General features: G+C 45.6%; 1 pseudogene across 1 annotated transcript; it reads right to left on the bottom strand.

The window, feature by feature from the left end:
- Positions 1-12,305: 12,305 nt before the first annotated feature.
- Positions 12,306-13,784, bottom strand: LOC308413621 (alkaline phosphatase, germ cell type-like; annotated as a pseudogene). The gene has a single exon. The product of its transcript is annotated as an alkaline phosphatase, germ cell type-like (transcript).
- Between the last annotated feature and the right edge of the window lie 5,016 nt (positions 13,785-18,800).

Here is an 18,800-nt window from a genome sequence, read left to right as displayed (position 1 = left end):
AAATAAAAATTAGGGGTGGGGAGATGGCTCAGTGGTTAAGAGCACTGTCTGCTCTTCCAGAGGTCCTGAGTTCAATTCCCAGCAACCATCTGTAATGGGATCTGATGCCCTCTTCTGGTGTGTCTGAAGACAGCTACAGTGTACTTATATATAATAAATAATAAATCTTCTTTTTAAAAATTAGACATACACATAGGGGTTAGAGAGACAGCTCTATGGTTAAAAGCACACACTGCTCATACAGAGGACCTGAGTTCCGTCCCCAGAGCTCACGTCTGGTAGCTAAAGCCACCTGTATCTCTAGCTCCAGGGGGTCCAATGCCTTCTTCTGGATTTCATGGGCACCCACATGCACATGCATATGAAATGCACACCCAGAGAGACACACACAAACACATATGACTTTAAAAATGAGTCCTTTTTTTAAACATAACAATTAATGAAGCACTCTTGATGTTTTTCATACATGTATAAATTATGTATTAATAATAAGATATAAATTATGTATTAATTTCACACAGGTGTAAACTATGCAATGGCTGAATCATAGCCACAAAAACAATGTATATTTACACAACAGTGGTTCAAAGAAATATCATACAGCAAATCACAAATAATCAAATTTATTTAATAAATAATCAAACAAAAATAAATATATAAAGACTTATAGGATGAGAACAGCCATAGCAGGAGATGTAGGCAAACTCATAGCATGGTATTTAAAGAAATGTTAAATTCATAAATGCTGTTCTAAATTTTTTCCACTGAATGGAAAGATTCACCAAAATATCTGGCTTTTTTTCTAACCTTAAAAATATTTTTTTTTACTTTTTTGGGATTATGATATTATTACATTATTTCTCCCCTTCCCTTTCTTTCCCCAAAACGCTTAGAACCATACTAGCAAAGGAGAAACCATATTCCAAGGAAATAACGGAGAGATGAAAAACTTACCAAGAAGGGAAAAGGGAAGACAACTCAGCAAAGTCTTGCCTCCAAACCTGGCTGCCAGGCAGGAGGGTACCAAGTACCGCCAGACACTGCATGCATCCCTGCCACTGATGGCAGTCAGGTGGCCATAACTGTAGGAGGAAACTGTGGTTCTCATGGGGAACGTGATCTTTCTTGCATAACAAGCCCGCGTTAGAGAATACAGGCTCCACATTCTTCCTCTTCCAGGGTGTGCGTTCACATCCGTGCTAAGGAATAAACTACTCTGGGAAGGCGGGGCGATTCGCCGACAAGTCCTAGGGAGAACACATAGCTCCAGATGGTCACAGAAGACAGTTATGGGGGCGGACTGGCCCTCCGCTCAGTGTTACCGCTGACTGTGGAGGAAGCAGTGGGTCGGTGGCTTCCATTTCTCTGGTAAGTTGCAATTTTTGTCTCCTAAAATCAAACATGAAGAGTACCTGGACACAGCGGTTGGTTGTTCTGGTCATGTGACTCCCACATGGCAACGAATTCGGTGATCTGTTTCTGTATTCAGCTCTGAGCTATTCAAGGCCTCTCCTTTGGGAAGTACAGAAAAGAGAGGTTTTTGGGGTTGGGGTTTGTTTTCCCAGGGTAGGGGGAGGGTCCCCCTCTTCATCTTTCCTGACTCACTGCAGCTGGGGGCAGGGAGTTTTTCTTCATGGTAGAAAAACAGTAAAGAAAGAAAGGAAGGTTGTATTGTACAAACAGAGAGGGAAACTCGAGGGAGGGAAGGAGACTAGCAGGGGTGGGAAGGGAGAAAAGAAACAGGAGGGACAAATATGGTCAGATGCAGGGGATACCTCAAAGGAATAGTCTTTATAAAACCAAAAACTATGGGCACTTAATATACACCTACGAAAAAATAATAATAAGACCAAAGAGATATTGAAGGTTGATGGATGCTGGGAAAGGAAGGCATTGCCAATGTCTTTGGTACCGATGCCTGTCAATCAGTCAGCTCTGGCCAAAGTATCCTCTGAAAGAGATTCCTAGACTGTCAAATAGAGCCACAATTAGCCATGTTTGCCAAGGGTGACTAAGTAAATCCCTCTTTAATGACCAACCAATGACTGGCCCAACTTGAGCCCCACTGGAGAGAGCCAACCCCTTACAGTGTTAATGATAATTTGCTATGCTTGCAGACAGAAACCTAGAATAGCTGTTTCCTGGGTGGCTTCATCCAGCAGTAGATAGAAACAGATGCAGAGACACCACAGCCAGACATCAGGAGAACTGGGGAGTCTTGTGGAAGACTGGGTTTAAGGACCCCACAAGAAGACCTACAGAGGAAACTAACCTGGGCCCATAGGGGCTCACAGAGATTCAACCATCAACCAAAGAGCATGCAGGGGCTGGACCTACGCCCCCACACATTTGTAGCAGATGTGTGGCTTGGTCTTCATGTGGATTCCCTAACAATTGGAGTGTGAACTGTCTCTAGCTCTGTTGCCTGCCACTGGATCCCTTTTCCCTAGTTGGACTGCTTGATTGAACCTCAGTGGGAGAGGATGTAGTTCTTCTGTGACTTGATGTCCCAGGGCAAGGTGGTACCCAAGGGGGTCTCTCTTTCTCTCAGAAGGGGAAGGGGTAGTGGTGGGGGTGATGGGGCTGTGACCTGGATGTAAAATGGATAAACAAATTAATGAAAAATTCATCCCTCTCATGAGAAGCATCCATCAAAAACACTAATAAGAGGTAGGGATGTAACCAATCTACCCACCTTACAAGCATCCCTAAGGGTCATTAGAAATCTTGGCTAGCAGGGCTCTTTAATCCATATCTGAGGTTGCCATTATTATTTTTGAAGGCCTGCCCATCCTTCTGACAGCTGCGATCCTGAGTTACAATGTTCAGTTCACCCAAAAGTCCTACTGAAACTGTTGGGATTCTGTAAACCCCACCCCTCAGTTACCTGGCAATAGCCAGGTATGTTCCACCCCAGTGACCTGACACTATAAAAGGGGCTGCTTGCCCCCTCCTCTCTCTCTCTCTCTTGCCTCTCTTGTTCTCTTGCGCTCTCTCTCTCTCTTGCTCTCATGCCCTTACCCCTCCTCTTACCCTTCCCTTTCCACCTCTCCCTGCACATGCTCATGGCCAGCCTCTACTCCTCTATTCCTCTCTTCTCTCTCTCTCTTTCTCTGTCTTTCTCTCTCTCTCTCTTTCCCTCTCTCTCTCTTTCTGCCTCTACTACCCTCTTAACTCCCCCATGACCTGAACTACCCTCTTAACTCCCCCATGACCTGAATAAACTATTCTATACTATACTGTCATGTGACTGCTTCCACAGGGGGGTAGAGATTCCCAACATGGATCCCCCAGAGGCATCCCCCTTGCCTCCAGGCCTCGCCACACCTCCATGGGCCACCCCCCCTCCATCCTTTTCCTAACATTGGTTCCCAAAACCCTTTTAACAACAGAAACATCACTCTAGCCTTCCACCCTTCCCAGGGCTCCACCTGAGCCATGGGGGTTCTCTGTTCCATAGCGCCCATCCCAGACTCGCTTCCAGGCTTCTGTGAGTGAAAGAGACATTGTGGCCAAAAGCCAAGCAGGTCACAAGCACTAGACTTCATGGTCACTTCAGGGTACCTTCCAGAGTCTTGGAACTTAGATGCTGAGGACTTAGGGTATCCATGGAGGAGCCCTGCTGCCTTGCTTTCTTGTGTTTTGTGTTGTGATCTGTACGTTTGTTGGTTTAGATATGTCTTGTGGTTCCATCTGGGGCTATTCTTACTGAACAACCATCCCTAAGATCCAGTTCTCAGTACAGTCATAAGAACCATGCTAGGTTCATTACAGACACTAACACATCACCAACGAGCACAGCCCTGGACATGGAAAGGCCACCATAGAGATACAGACAGCAATGTTAAATAAATACAAGCAAAAAAGAGCGGGGAAGCATGTTGTAGAGAGGAAGACAATAGGTTGAAAATTAGAAATCAGTAAAAAGGAAAAACAACTGATTTCCCCAATAATAAAAAATCAGATAAATTTTTAAAAGAATAAAATAACATACAAGTTTTCTTTGGTCCGGAGAGACAGCTCAATTGTTAACAGCACTTGACTTGCTGCTCTTGTAGAGGACCTGGGTTGGGTTTCCAGCACCCACACAGTGAGTCAGAACCATCTGTAACTCTAGTTCCAGGGTATCCAATACCCTCTTCTAAACTCTGTCGGCACTAGACACATATGTGGTGGGCAGACATTCATGCAGGCAAACCACCCATACACATAAAAAAGAAAATATTCTTAAAAGATTCTTTTTAAAAAAAAATATGATAAAGTCAAGATACTAATCAGTACTGAACATTTTTCTGAAACTGTAATTAAAAAAAAAAAAAAAACAATAATCTCAAGGGTCAAAAGAAGACAGGGGTTAAGCAGGTCTATTCTGAGCCCCGAAAACTGGATGCTACCAGTCATGTACACGGGGTGGAGAAGGGACAATCAAACTTCTAGATTCTTTCCTATTGTTCCCCTACCCTATCTCCCCATATCCCCTACCTCATCCTCTACCCCATCCCTTGCCTGCAAAGACCTCGCCTTGGTAGCCTGCTTTCTTGAATAACAGTGACTTCTGCCGGCCACATTTAGCTTTACAGTCTGTGAGTATGGCACACTCTCTTCCCTCCTCCTGAGACCTGTTAACTTGTGGTGACTGAGTAAGAAGTGTGTCCCAGTGGACATAGTATGTGTTAGTGTGAGAAGCAATCCCAGCACAGTGATTGGTTCTGGCGGAGAGCTTTCAGGACCTCCTACGTGTTAGCCACCCTTCTGGAAGAATGCCTTTGTGGGTATAAAGCAGACCCTAGGTCTTCAGAGTTCTCGGTCTCTACAGCATTCTCAAATAACATATGCATAGCTCCAGAAGTCAACCCAGCTGGAGACCTCAGGCTTAAAGCTTTCAAACTCTAGTTGATATAAAGCTTTCTCCGTTGATGAGGTTTTTCTAGCCGTGGAGAGTGAACAACCATTCCCGGTGTACTTTCCTGCCCAAGCCAAGCCTTCAACTACTGCCCCCTTCAACTTGTTGGTCTCTGGTCCTACTGCTCTCTACAGCTTCCTTCCAGGGGTTATGACAGGCCAACTAAGGCTCCATGACTTGTGGCTACTTCTTAATCTCAAGTCCCCAGGTTAGGTTAGTGGGGTGTTGGGGTGTGTGAAGGGGGTAGAGGAGTTAGAATGAAGGGAGGGACTGGTGGGATAGACAAAGGGAGAGAGGGAGGGAAAGAGGGAGAGGGAAAGACAGAGAGAGAGAGACAGAGAGAGAGAGAGAGAGATAGAGAGAGAGAGAGAGAGAGAGAGAGAGAGACCCAAACAACAAACAAACTAATTCCTGGTACATAAACAAAAACAGCATGAAAATCCATGACCTCAAACGTTTTGTTTCCTCCAAAACTTAGCAATCCTATCAGAATGGCCTCCAATGAGAGTGACTTAGAAGAATTTCTAGGGAACTCAAGAGAACAATTCTAAGTATGCTCAAACAGCTCGGAGAAGACGTGAACATGGTCGAAGAAGATAGTGAGAGACAGCAGGGAAAGCCAGTATATGGCAGGAAACCAGGAGGTGGTCAGAATTGCTGAAGAAGGTGAGCTGATGCTGGAGATGAAAAGTCAGCTGGCTCAGTGGTAGTTCTACCAATGGGATGAATCATGTGAAGGGCTGGAAGCCAGGGCTCAGAAAGTGCGGAGGACCATTCCATCGAGGTCAGTGGAGATGTTAAAAGTATAAATGGAACCTGGGGGAGCTTTGGGACGAAATGAAAAAGTATCTAGAAATTGTTGTCATGCGAGAATGTTTCATGCCAAAGCCATAGAAGGTATGTTCAATAAAGCCATAGAAGGAAAGTCTCCATGCTCATAGAAGGACATGCCCACTGAGCCACAAGAGGCAGACAAGACAGCAGATAGACAGGGCCTTCCTAACCATATACTCAAAACACAAAAACCTAGAACAGAGAATTTTGAAAACTACAGGAGAGAAGGGCCAAGTCTTACATGGAATCAGGCCGATCAGGATAACAGATCATTCAGTGGAAACTTTTAAGGCCAGAAGGGTTAGGCAAGAGCTATTCCAAGTTATGAAAGGCCACAACTGCCACTCCAGACTACTTATATCCAATAAGTTCTTTATCATAATTGAAGGACAAAAAAAATCCCCAACCAAAACAAATCAAAGGGATTTATGACCACAAAGCTTTGGACTGAAGAGAAGATTAAGTGTACCCAAGAGACCACAGCAAGGAAATAAACAAAATCATGATGGTTAATAAAAAGGTTTTGAGAAAAATGACCTGTACCAGCAGGTCATTCATTCTTCAATGACAGGGTCTTAAGAGGAAGGAACAAGGGGTTGAGAAGGTAGAGAATATTTTCTTAAATGGGGTCAGGAGATCTTGCACAAGCTATGTCTTATGCCAAAGAAGCTGATTAAGAAGACAACATCTTATCTTATATGCAGGCTTTTCCGAAAGGAAAAATGGACCAGGGTCGACAAAAACTACCCCAAAATGACACAGAGTCATTGGTAAGTAATCAATCACTGCTGCACAAGGATTATCTCAAGGACATCAAAGACTGCGCACACAACGGCCCTGGGACTGACAAACACAACCCCTTAGTGTAGAAAGAATTGGGTTGTCAGGACCAAGGCCTCAGCTCCCCTCAAGGACCTGGTCCCCATGCCCTTACTGGCTCTGCCGAGCATGCTCCTTGTTTAGAAAAGGAACCGTGTTTCTTTTCCACACATCATGGCCCCAGGGAAAGCTTCCTGTTGTCCTAGCCCTCCACAGAAAACAAGACAAAAGCAACAATCTTTCCATTTAAGTAAACATTTTTCAATAATAACTCTGGATTTAATGGTCTCAATCTCCCCAGTCCAAAGAAACAAAGAAGATGGCAATATGCAAAGGGGCCTGAAGTTTGCCTCTCTCTAAGAAACACAGCACTATCAAGGACAGGAGGTACCTTAGATTGAAAGGCTGGGAAAGGCAGTCCAAGCAAGTGGAACTGGGATGTAGGCAAAATAGATTACAACACAAAACTAGTTGGAACCACTCCGTGCCAACCAAGAAAACAAGAAGACACTGACATTCTGAACATGTAAGTGAATGTCGAGAACTTCCAACTTCAGTTATCTACATGTATGGGCAGAGCCACAGGTATGAACAACACCACAGTAATGACAGGTGACTTCCATACCCCACTCTCACTAATGAACAGAACAGCCAGAAAACAAGTTAAATAGACATTATCAGAGTTAAACAGAGTCATAGCCCTCGCAAACACTGCAGACTTCAAATCCCTCTTATCAGCTCAGACAACTGCTAGACCACAACTTAGGGCAGAAAGCAAGTCTCAAAAAATAGAGAAAAGTGAGGATAATGTAACTACCTGACAACAATAAAGTAAAGGCATAAATAAAGGAACTTCAGAAAACACAAAGACACAGTTTACAGCACAGCACTAAATAACAGGGTAGATTAATTCTTCAATGGACATGTCAGAGTCTACTGAAGAAATCAAGAAGGAAAAATTAAAGACTCCTGTAATTAAATGAAACAAAAAGAAAACACATCAAAACCCTACCGAGTTGTGTGTGATAAGAGAAAAGCCAAGAGGGATGTTTACAGCTCTGAATGTCTGCGTTACACAATTAGATTCTTGGGCTAGAGAGATGGCTCAGAAGTTACTGCTTTTGTAGAAGACCGATGTTGGGTGGCTCAAAACCACCTGTAACTCCATCTCCTTGGGATCCAGCATCCTCTTCCTGTGTCTACAGGCACCTGCACACCTGCTGTGTACACAAACAGAAACACATGTGCTCACTCAAATAAAAAAAAATCATCAAGTCTTTGTAAAATATTGAGCAACACGAGAAATTCACTCCACCTGTAACCACCGACTTTCCTCTCCTTCTTACTGAGCCTTTCACTCCTGAGGCTGCCCTTGACAGCTAAGAGATGGAACCAACACCAGTGACCACCAAACTGGGCAGGGAAAACTGGTTCCTTTACAAAATGGATTTTTTTATTATTATTTTTTTTTTATTCAGCAGGTGTGTTCACGTCTACACAGACAGTCTGTAGATTTTTGAATGTGGAAACAGACATAAGTTACCGGTGTGCTTGTTTGGTGAATCCTCATCCTCGTTGCTTTTTTAGGACAAAGGTACTCGGATGCGATACAGAACATTCCTGATTCCTTTGGCCCAGGCGGCTTTATTGAGCCTGGTATCAATGAGCACATCTGGAGTCTCCATCTCCTTCGTGGCAAATTTCCAGATTTCTTTGAGTACCCGAGGGGCATGCTTCTTGAAGCCCACTCCATGAATGTGCGGTGAATGTTGGAAGTCTCAAGTGACCACCTCACTGATGGCAGGTAGGCCCTTTCTCTTCCCATCACCCTTTGCGGGAGCCATTCTGCCTGGCCCACATCGAAAAGAACTGGCGTGGAGGATTGTGGGAAGAAAAGTCCCACAGTGAAATACTCTTAACACTGAAAAGTAAAATTGTGGAATCTTCAGGAAAATAAATGGAACTGGAAAACAGACTGAGTGAGGTATCACTGGCTCAGAATAACAAATGCTACATGTGGATCACAGATTTGAATTTCTGTCTTTAAATCGGGATGCGTACCTGTTAAGTCTAGGAAGCAAGAAAGGAATCCCTAAGGGTGTTGAAGCCTCAGTGGGGGATAGTACACAGATAAAGAAATAGAGGTCACGTGGAAATGAGCCGAGGAAATGCCGGGGGTGAGAGGAGTAGACAAGGGAGAGACTAAAGAAGGAACATCCAAAACTACAGGTACAGCTGCCAGTACAGCGAGGGCTCTCTCTGGAACTCGGCCTCTTGGTGCTTTCAGGAAACACTTCACCTCAGTGATGCTGGTCTCTTCTTAATCGCTGCTAATTTCTTAGCTGTAAGTGAGCAGCATCAATGGTCCCAGTGACCCCTTCTGTTCTTAATTCTCAAACCAAAGCCATGTGGCCAAAGCTGCCGCGTTCTGCTGTTTGCTGGGGCTAGAACATGCGCCCCCCCCCACCTTGTTCTATCGCATGTTCGCCAGCTTTCTGTTCCCAGTGATTTTCTTCACTGCCTAAGCTAGACTGACACTGAACTTAGAGCTCTGCGGTCCTCTGTCTACTGGGATTGAAGGCGTGTGCTATCCACGACACCTGAGCCTAAACTTTAATCATTTTCACAAGATCTCCATGTCTGGGTTGTTGTTCATTCCGGAGATAGTCAAGTTGACCACCAAGAACAGTCATCACACTTCATCCCTATGTCCAAATGAAAATAATAGCCAGGTCATAATAATGCCTTGTTCAACTGCAAATGCACAAACAATAAACTTAGCAACGTAGGATCTTTCCCCAAGGTCATCACTCCTTTAATTCCATTTAATATCCTTGAACACAGAAGTTAGCTTCAGTTCCCTTACTGGTGCCCTTTTAGTACTTAAACCATACATTTTGTATCTTTGCTTTCTAATCTTGCTATGCTCGATCAAAACATTCCTCATAAGAGTGAACCACAAGGCAAAGTCTAAACTAGTACACTGGCTGGTTTTGTGTCAACTTGACACAAGCTGGGGTTATCTCAGAGAAAGGAGCCTCAGTTGAGGAAATGCCTCCATGAGATCCAGCTGTAAGGCATTTTCTCAATTAGTGATGGGGGAGGCAGCCCATTGTGGGTGGTGCTATCCCTGGCCCAGCCCATTGTGGGTGGAGCCATCCCTGGCCCAGCCCATTGTGGGTGGTGCCATCCCTGGGCTGGTAGACCTGGGTTCTATAAGAAAGCAGGCTGAGCAAGCCAGGGGAAGCAAGCCAGTAAGTGACATCCCTCCATGACCTCTGCATCAGCTCCTGCTTCCTGAGCTGCTTGAGTTCCAGTCCTGACTTCCTCTGGTGATGAACAGCAATGTGGAAGTGTGAGCTGAATAAATCCTTTCCTCCCCATCTTGCTTCTTGGTCATGATGTTTTGTGCAGGAATAGAAACCCTGACTAAGACAACTAAGTTGTTTTGAGATTTTTCTTTGCCAATGCAATTAATCTAAATTTCTTCACCTTATCCTCAGGCAGACTCTTCAGACAAGGACAAAAAGCAGCCATGTTCTTTACCAAAATATCACAAGAATAGTCTCTAGTCCATATACTAAAGTTCTCCTCGTAAAACCTCTTGAGCCCCCACAGTTCAAATCATCCTCAGCACCACTGTCTTCCATGATTTTACTACTAGGGCCCATTAAGCTCCTCTTTGCTCTCGTGTCAATTAGATGCAGCCGGACATGGGGAAACTGTACAACAACCTTACAGAGGTACCACCAGGCAGGGAGATGGGTGGAGTCAGAGGGGCGGGGCAATCTGCCCATTTTAGCTGAGGATTTGTAGGAGAGAATTGATTGACATGGACCTACAAAAGCTACAATGGGGACAACAGTATGTGAAGGCAAGTGGCCAGGTACGTGATGGCCTTCGATTGACTCTTGGCTGACCTGTCTGTCTGGTGATGGTTGTACAGAAGAACACTGTGTCCTGTCGTTGTCATGAGCTAGTTGATTGCTTCCTAGCCTCTCCCCTGCCTCAGCCCTGCTTTAGGATTCTTGTGTGCCTGCTTTCTCCCTGGCCTTTCCACATTAGAGTTCATGTCATCTGTTGAGGCCTGGATAACTGCTGCCTGCCTGGCCAGCCATTTCATGCTGTTCCTAATGTTACAAAGAAACCTTCTCATAGACCATTGTTACTGTTACTAGAAAACTTCTAGTTCTGTTCTGGGCTTAGGTGTTCTTGAAAAACAAACACAATGGAGGTCAGTTAGAGGAGGTCGCTACTTTGTTAGCGAGTCACAATAAGCTTAGACCTGAACTAACCACCTGGCAGCACTTCCTGCACCTGTGTATGATGAGCTGCCCCTGGGGTGGACTCCAACATAGGAGTCATGAATAGAAGAAGCTATTTGGAATAAAATTTCCAGTTTCAGTAGAGGTTGAATAAAGTTGAAGTTCCCAAGACCTCCCTCGGAATTGACATCCTACTTGGCAGCAAGAGACATGTAGGTGGATAGCACACATCCTGGATGGCAAGTTAAGAAATGAATGTTAGGCCAGGCAAGTCCCCCAGCACTTTTGAATATCCCAACCAATAGGAACAGGATATGTGTACAACAGAGACATGTTCCTAAGGAAGTCCCCTACCCCTAAATCCTGATTGGGGGAATAACTTAGCACAGATGTTTGTGAATTTCGGGCTTAAAAGCTCTGAGGGATCCTGGCTCAGGTCACAATCAGCTTCTGAGTCTTCTTTGTGGCACTGATTTACCAGTCCTGGGACAAACGCTCTAAACTATCCCTGTCTGACTGAGATTGGTGTTTGTGTGGGTCGTGGGAACTCCTGGACCCCAGCATCATACTCATGGGATATCTTTTTTTCTGGTGCCTCACCGTCTTTCAGAAACTGTGTGTGTGTGTGTGTGTGTGTGTGTGTGTGTGTGTGTGTCTTTCCAGAAGAAAGGAGGGTCCAGGAAGGTGAGAAGTGCTCTGCATTTTTATGGCAGCCAGATACAGGAGGAGACACCTACAGTTTGGGGGGAAGCTAAGGTTAAAAAGATGGTGGGCTGAAATCTAGACTAGGCAAAACCCTGTGTCAAAAAAAAAATGAAGGCGGGGATAGAAGGGAAGTGCCAGAGGAGGCCCAGGGGATTGGGGAGGCCTTGTACTAAGGTACAGTTCAGGACTGACAAACCAAGTTAGTTCTGAGGATCATTTGGAACCCAGAAAACAGTACTGGCAGAAGGCACTGAACAAGCAACATGGAGAGCCTTTTGGCATCACTGGACAGTTGGTGGCAGGAATTTTGACATTACCAGGACAATTAGAAGTTAGTCAAGGCAGAAATCTGACTCTGGCCCTAAACTCAGGAAACTGGCCCGGATTAAGAACATTTACATTTGAAGCTATGGGCAAACTCAGCTGTAGATGTGACAGTTCCTTTGTCTCTGGGGACCCACCTTTGTCTTTGGTCTCCCCATTTGGCCCCCAGAAAGATGTTTACAGGATTTTCAATTATTAACTTGCTCGTTCTCTGACTCAGAACTGAAGTTACCTTTCTGCACGTAATTAAAATGGTTTAAAAGAGGACTGAATTTTAAAAAGGCTTCGCTTCAGCCTCAAGACTGGCCAAGGTCATATTACAATTTTGACTGTCTTGCTTTTATTTTCAATCCTCGCTCCTGCCGTGGGGAACTTGTTGTCTGACCGAACTGGCCTCGGACAAAGCCAACTGTTGGACAGTGCAGTAGAGTCCAGGGAACTTACGAAGTCAGGGTTCAGCTGCCACCATCAGCACCAACATTTTCCCTGCCAACAGGCAGAGCAAGGCGGAGATGCAGCGTGGGCTCGGCACTGCTCTGGCCAGCAGGGGGCGCCAGGCTGCAGCCCGTGTAGGGCTCCGAGAGGGCTGCGAAGGTCATTACATTAGCAGTGTAGTTCTGTTCCTTACTCCGTGCACCAGGTGCGCCTGTGGGCCACGCGCAAAAATCTCCACATCCTCCCTGCTGTGGCTCTCTGACAACAGGGGTACAGCTGCCTGCTGCAGGTACGTAGTGTGACTGCTCTCTTCCTCAGTGACATTAGCCCGGACGCCATTATGGAGTTTGTAACCAGGACTTGACTCACCATACAAGATCGAGGTAAAGGACTTACCATCCCCAGCCTTGCCATCACCAGCCTTAAAGGGAGCCAGCCCAAAGGTGGAGGTCCCTCTGTGTGGGTAACCACAAAAGAGAAGACGTGAGAGGGGTCAGCGGTGAGAAGAATCTTCGTGTCCTCACTGGTGAGCTTGTCTGCCTTGTTGGCTGAATCCAACATGACAGTCTCAGTCAGCGCACGATAGGCTATAGATTCATGGTGGCCATGATCGATGCGGGCCCCCTTGCACAAAGAGATAAAAGCTTTGTTGGTTCCTGCTGAGCATGCGCACAGCCACCTCTGTCATCTTCCGCCAGGGAAGGATCCTGAGAAGGATCTCGTTAAATGTCATATTCCATGTCGTTGGGTTCAAAGAGGCCCATAAAGTGTGTTACAAGTCTGCTCAGGGATGTCTGAACGAGCTCCGCACAGTTCCAAAGATACCGGGCTTCCTGGTGCGTTGCCAGCCACTCCTAAACTAGGTTTCATCCAGCCTGGTTCCAGCCTGCTCAGCGTCAGTTGGATATCCCTGCTCTGGTGTCCCCTTCGGAAACATGAACTTGCTTGCGGCCACCACCGAGGATCACATCAATGTCCGTGGAGATGAGCTGTATGGAGATGCCCTTGCAGCCCTCCCGCCGTGCAGAGGCAGGCCTTTGTGCATCCGAGTACCAATTACGGTTCACAGTGTATGCGTAGGAGCGGGCCAGAGAGGCATCCTGCACCGATGTCACCACTCCCACAGACTTTCCTGCTTTCTTAGGACGGTGCATTACTGAGACGATCTCTTTACCCCACGTTGTGTTGCACTGGTTAAAGCGTGCAGCTGCCCTCAAGCATTCATATTGGTTTTGACCCCGCAGAGAAAGGCTGTACCTGTGCCAGCACTGTCCGGGACCTTTGTCGGTGTTGTATATCTTAGACAGGGCCATGTGTGGGAAGCAGTCCGTGGCTAGTGGTGTCTTAGGTCCCAGATGACCTTGCTGCTGTCCCTTTAGGATCCGAGTAGCTGTTACTGTGGACACCCCCATCCCATCCCCTATGCGGATGATGAGGTTCTTGGCTGATATCTGAATGGGATGCAACTTCTTGTGTAGACTGAGGCCTAGCAGCAGCATGCAGGCTGCTATGGTAGGGTACGGGTCTGTGAGGATGGCGGATTGGGAATCCGCAATACCAAAAACCACAATACTCTCTCAAAAACTCTTAAGAGTTCCACTGCCTCCTGATTCCCTAGCTTGGGAGTTTTTGTCTTTTAGCCCTCTGATTCTTCCTCCTGGTTTTTCTTTTTGATTCCCTCTCCTTTGGCTCCGAGCTGTTTTGTTCGTTTCCTTTCGTTTTGATTTCCGTGTTTTCCAACTTGACACGAGCCAGAGTCGTCTGTGAAGAAGTGGATCTCAATGGAGGCATTTCCTCCCTCAGACTGAACAAACTGTGGGGCATTTTCTTCATTGATGATTGCTGTGGGAGGGCCCAGCCCACACGGGCAGCGCTTCCCATGAGCAGGTACTCTGAGTTGCAAACAAAACCAAGCTGAGTGAGTTGTGGGAGACAAGCCAGTAAGCAGGCATTCTCCGTGGACTCCGATTAAGTTCCTTGAAGGCTCTACCTCCAAGTTCCTGCCCAGACTTCTCTTCATAATGAATTGGGGTTGGGGGTGGACATATAAACCAAATTAACTCATTCCTCCCCAAATTGCTCTTATTACAGCAATAGGAAGCCAACTAAGACGTCGTTGTCTCTCAGAATCCTTTCATGGTCTCTACCTCAGCATTCTCATTGCTCTGTTGAGCCAAGCTGATTGTCTTGTATCGACTGGCTCTCTGTCTTTTTGAACAAATCTCTGGAAATGACTCAGAATTTGTAAGTCTAGCCCTCTCTGGTTCTAGCCTGCATCCATCTTTCTTTCTTACTACAAAACACGACACCCTGTGAGTCCCCTCGGAGATGGTCTGTGGCCTGTCCCAGACTCTCTCCTATCTCTCCCTACTTCGGGACTCACAATGACAGACAGCACCCCCTCAACATCAGGGCACAATCTTGCAAACTAAGCAATTACACCTGAACTATCTGATGTCTGACACATGGATGTCTTTACAGAAGCTCTCTCACCTCAATATGGGATTCTGGATCTGAAAATGGATCCAGGGAGTGATCCAGAACCCCACAAAGACATGACAAACTGACTTGGTCTCCCTCCTTACAGGAGATTAACCCCAACATGGAGTTTTGCCAGAAGAACCTGATGATGACAAGCCTCTTGTTTGCAGCCACATCGACCGTCACCAACAGTTTGTGCTGTGACTTCCTGCTGCTCAGGAAGCCATCCTCCTAACCCTCGGAGGTAATGAGAAATCGTCTTAGCCGTTGCCCTCAGCCTGACACCCACGCTTACCACCATGCTGGGCTCGAGGTTGCTCCTGATGGTTGTACCATCCTGCCTGTGAGTCATGCTCTTGATGCCTGTTTGGCAATATCAGTTTAGGGAGAGGATACCTCCAGGACATTACTTAGGATGAAACCAAGTGGCTGTGGTTATATGACCATGTTAATGTGTTCTTGTGTTCTTAAATTTGCTTTTCAAGAATTTTTGCGAGATTTGTGCACCTATTTAATTAGGATAATTGATTGTAGTTTGGGGGCGGTTGGTTTGGTTGGTTGGTTAGTTGGTTAGGTTTTTTTTTTTTTTTTTTTTTTTTGAGACAAGGTTTCTCTGTTTAGCTCTGACTATACTGGAACTCTCTCTGTAGACCAGGCTAGCCTCAAACTCACAGAGATCCACCTGCCTCTGCCTCTGCCTCTGCCTCTGCCTCTGCCTCTGTCTCTGCCTCTGCCTCTGCCTCTGCCTCTGCCCCTGCCCCTGCCCCTGCCCCTGCCCCTGCCCCTGCCTCGGGAGGATTAAAGGTGTACACCACCACATCTGGCTAGTTGCCTTTTTTATTATGTCTTTATCAAATTTTAATACCAAAATAATACTGGTTTTATAGAATAATTTGGTAACATCTTTTTTTTTCTCTCCCCAGCTTATAAGATAGTTTGAGAAGCATTAGTGTCGGGATTTCATCAAATGCTTGATGTAACTCAGTGAATCATCTGGTCCTAGGTTTTTCTTCATAGGAAGACTTGTTTGTTCTTCCAGTGTAGTTGGCAGTAATATAGGATGATAGACTTATCTGTTTCCATTCTCGCTCTCAAATAATCAACACAAAGACCTATTAAGTTTATTACCAAGCTAAGTTCACTATGACTGGACAAACAGTCAGCTATTCTAATCCTCTAAGCTATCTACTCCTAGCCCCAGGCTCTTTGTTACGCAGTCTGAGTCTCTCCTTGGCTTGCTCTGTTCCCTGTGTGTCTGTGTGGTGAATCCCTTGGCATCCTGCTCATGACAACTCCTCCTGGACCTTCTGCCTCATGGCCACCACTTTCCTTCTGTCCTCTCCTCTTTGAGACTGTGCCCCCAGCATCGGAAGCTCTTCCTTCTCTGCCAAGCCACAGGCTGATCAACCCTTTATTAACCAATCAAATATAATTGGGGAGCATTCTTTACACAACATTGATACAGGAGATGGTTCAATAATCATGAAAATGCTAGTGATTAGACTGTTAGCAGATCACTGAACACCGAAATCAGCATGTGAGTGCACAAAACCATCCCCCAACAAGTGAATATTAACTCTTTTGAGAATTCCATACATGTATATACACTCCACTACCCACCTAACTCCAACCCTGGTCAGAGATGTTTCTGCTGGCTGTGGAAGCAGCTAATAGAGACTTACAGAGTGAAACCAGAGTGCATAGAATAGTGTCTATAGAGTTCTTGGCTCTCAATGGTACTTCTATATCATATCCCCCGCTCCCTGAAGGCTCAGGGAGAATCAAGGAAAGGGACAGAAATATTGTAAGAGCCAAAGATTGTAAAAGTGGTCTTTATTCACCTGATGTAATTGTCATCTCAGAGGCTTACTGCCGAGTAAGCTCATCCTTTCTAGTTCTTTCTGAACTTTGGTTGGCTGGTTCAGCTCAGCTGTTCTGGCCCAAACTCCCCTCCAAGATGACTGATTCAATCTGGCTTCTCTTGGTTTCTCACTGAATTGCTCTGCTTGGCCTCAAACTACCTCTGGCAATCTGTTCTAATCTTCTGGCTCCTTCCCATTCTCTGGCTTCTGCAGCCTCTGCTGACCTGCACTGAACTGCATGAGCTCAGGAACAAACTCCATTGCACTGCACTCAACTGTCTGAACTACCCTCCAATTAACCTTATGCTCATTGTTTGGGATTACAGTTATATACTAAGGATATGTCTGTATTCCAACCAGATCACATAGACCTAGAAAGATTGATAGGTACTGCTCTGTGAATCAGTGTCTTTTAGGTGTGACAGGATCATTTGTACTTATGAACTCAGAGCAGCTATGGTTGCCTGACCAAGCTACTCAACATGAATGGTAGGGACCCATGAGGGCCACCCCCAACTTGAGAAATCATTGATAATTGATGGCTGCTGAGAGAGGGGAGACTCGGTTTTCTTTAGTGATGTGGCCTCTGAATAGTAGTTGTCCATGATCTAAGTCAGGAGGCTTTTAAAGGCTGCTCTAATCTCGTTGCTGATGTGGTTCTGTTTTAATTGTTTGTATAATTTTGATTTAATTTTGAAAGGTTATACGTGGTTAGGAATTCATCCATGTCTTTTAGACTATCCAACTTTTGGGGATGTAAATTTTGAGTGTTCCTTAATAACCTTCTAAATTTCATTTCAACCTGTCATAGTGATCCCCCTTTTTGTCTATAGAAGAAAGAACACAAAATGTATAATGTTCTGTCTCAAGTACTTGTGTAATTCTGTGCTTTCTCTTGCTGTTCTCTCCTGTTTTGTAACATTATGATCTGATCAGACTCAAAACCTGTTTTGACTTTTTTGCTCCCATTATGGCGGGGTGTATGTGTGTGGGGAGGCAACAATGTAATTGATTGTGGGTCTGTGTCCCACCCTGGGGAGGAAAAACTGCAGAGATTGCTTGACTTCATTTCCCCAGTGCTGGCACAGGGTGGGTTCTGGGCTGTGGGGAAGCACTGAGACACCACTCCGGGGGTAGAAAAAGGCAGTCTGAGATGTGAGAAAGCCAAAACTGGTATTCCTTGCTTCCAGAGAATTTCACAGAGAACTCAGTCAGGAACAAACTGTCAGGGGCCCACAAGCTAGAGAAAAGGCCAGAACTGAGTGTTCCCAAACTCTTGGACATTCAGGCACTACTGAGTCTTGAGGAGTTGAGAGCAGAGTTGAGGGCCCCTGGGCTGAGGGGCTGGGGGAGGAGAGCTCCAGCTTAGCTCAGTGGTACTTGGCTGGGATTATAACTGGAAACAGGAAGCTTAGGCTGTGGCTCATCTTGAGAGTCAAAGACCCCTTCCATACTCCCCACTGTGATTCTTGATGAAAGAGACAGTCTGTGGTTCTAAACTGTTTATTGAGTGTTTATCGTGGAAAATGGATGCATACTGTACCAATTTCTCGGGGCAGACCCAAGATTAAATACCTTTTGCAAGAAGGAATATCCAGGACGAGGAGCTTGTTGGCTAAATCATCAGGGCCTCTAGCATGGAAAACTCTGTTCTGGGCCCACATGACCCCAGGTCATGTTTCCTTATATGGGAAGTGTGGCACCTGATCCAGGCCAGGAATTTGTCAAGGAGCAGGAAGGAAACTACTGTCTCAGGTGTGAGTTTCCAGGGTCTCCACCTGCTCTACCCACCAAGCTTCCTGGCATGGTTTACCATCCCAGAACTCCTCCTTTTCTTTTTATTAATGGAGAGGTGTCGTTGGAGTTGCTCTCTCGTGTTACTTGTAGTGAAACGTTTGGGTGAGATGGAAACATTAAAATAAAACACAACATAGGCCAGAGGGGTAACCAAGGGCTAGGGAGACAAGGAATTCTTGAACCAATTAATTGTTCAGTAGATTGTACAGTTTGTGAGGATGTTAACATCAGTTTTAAACAACACTTAATTAATCTATATAGACACCATGTTTTCCTTACTATCATGTAAATTTCCCTAAGTTTGATAGCCATTTGGCTTCGGCAAAAGAGTTCATCTGTCTCTGGAAAGTCCCAAGTCTGTCATCTGTGTGTCTC

The sequence above is a fragment of the Micromys minutus genome (genome assembly GCF_963924665.1).
Source record: "Micromys minutus genome assembly, chromosome: 32".
NCBI lineage: Eukaryota > Metazoa > Chordata > Mammalia > Rodentia > Muridae > Micromys > Micromys minutus.
Note: the sequence above shows the minus strand (reverse complement) of the source record. Positions and strands in the feature narration are given on the sequence as shown.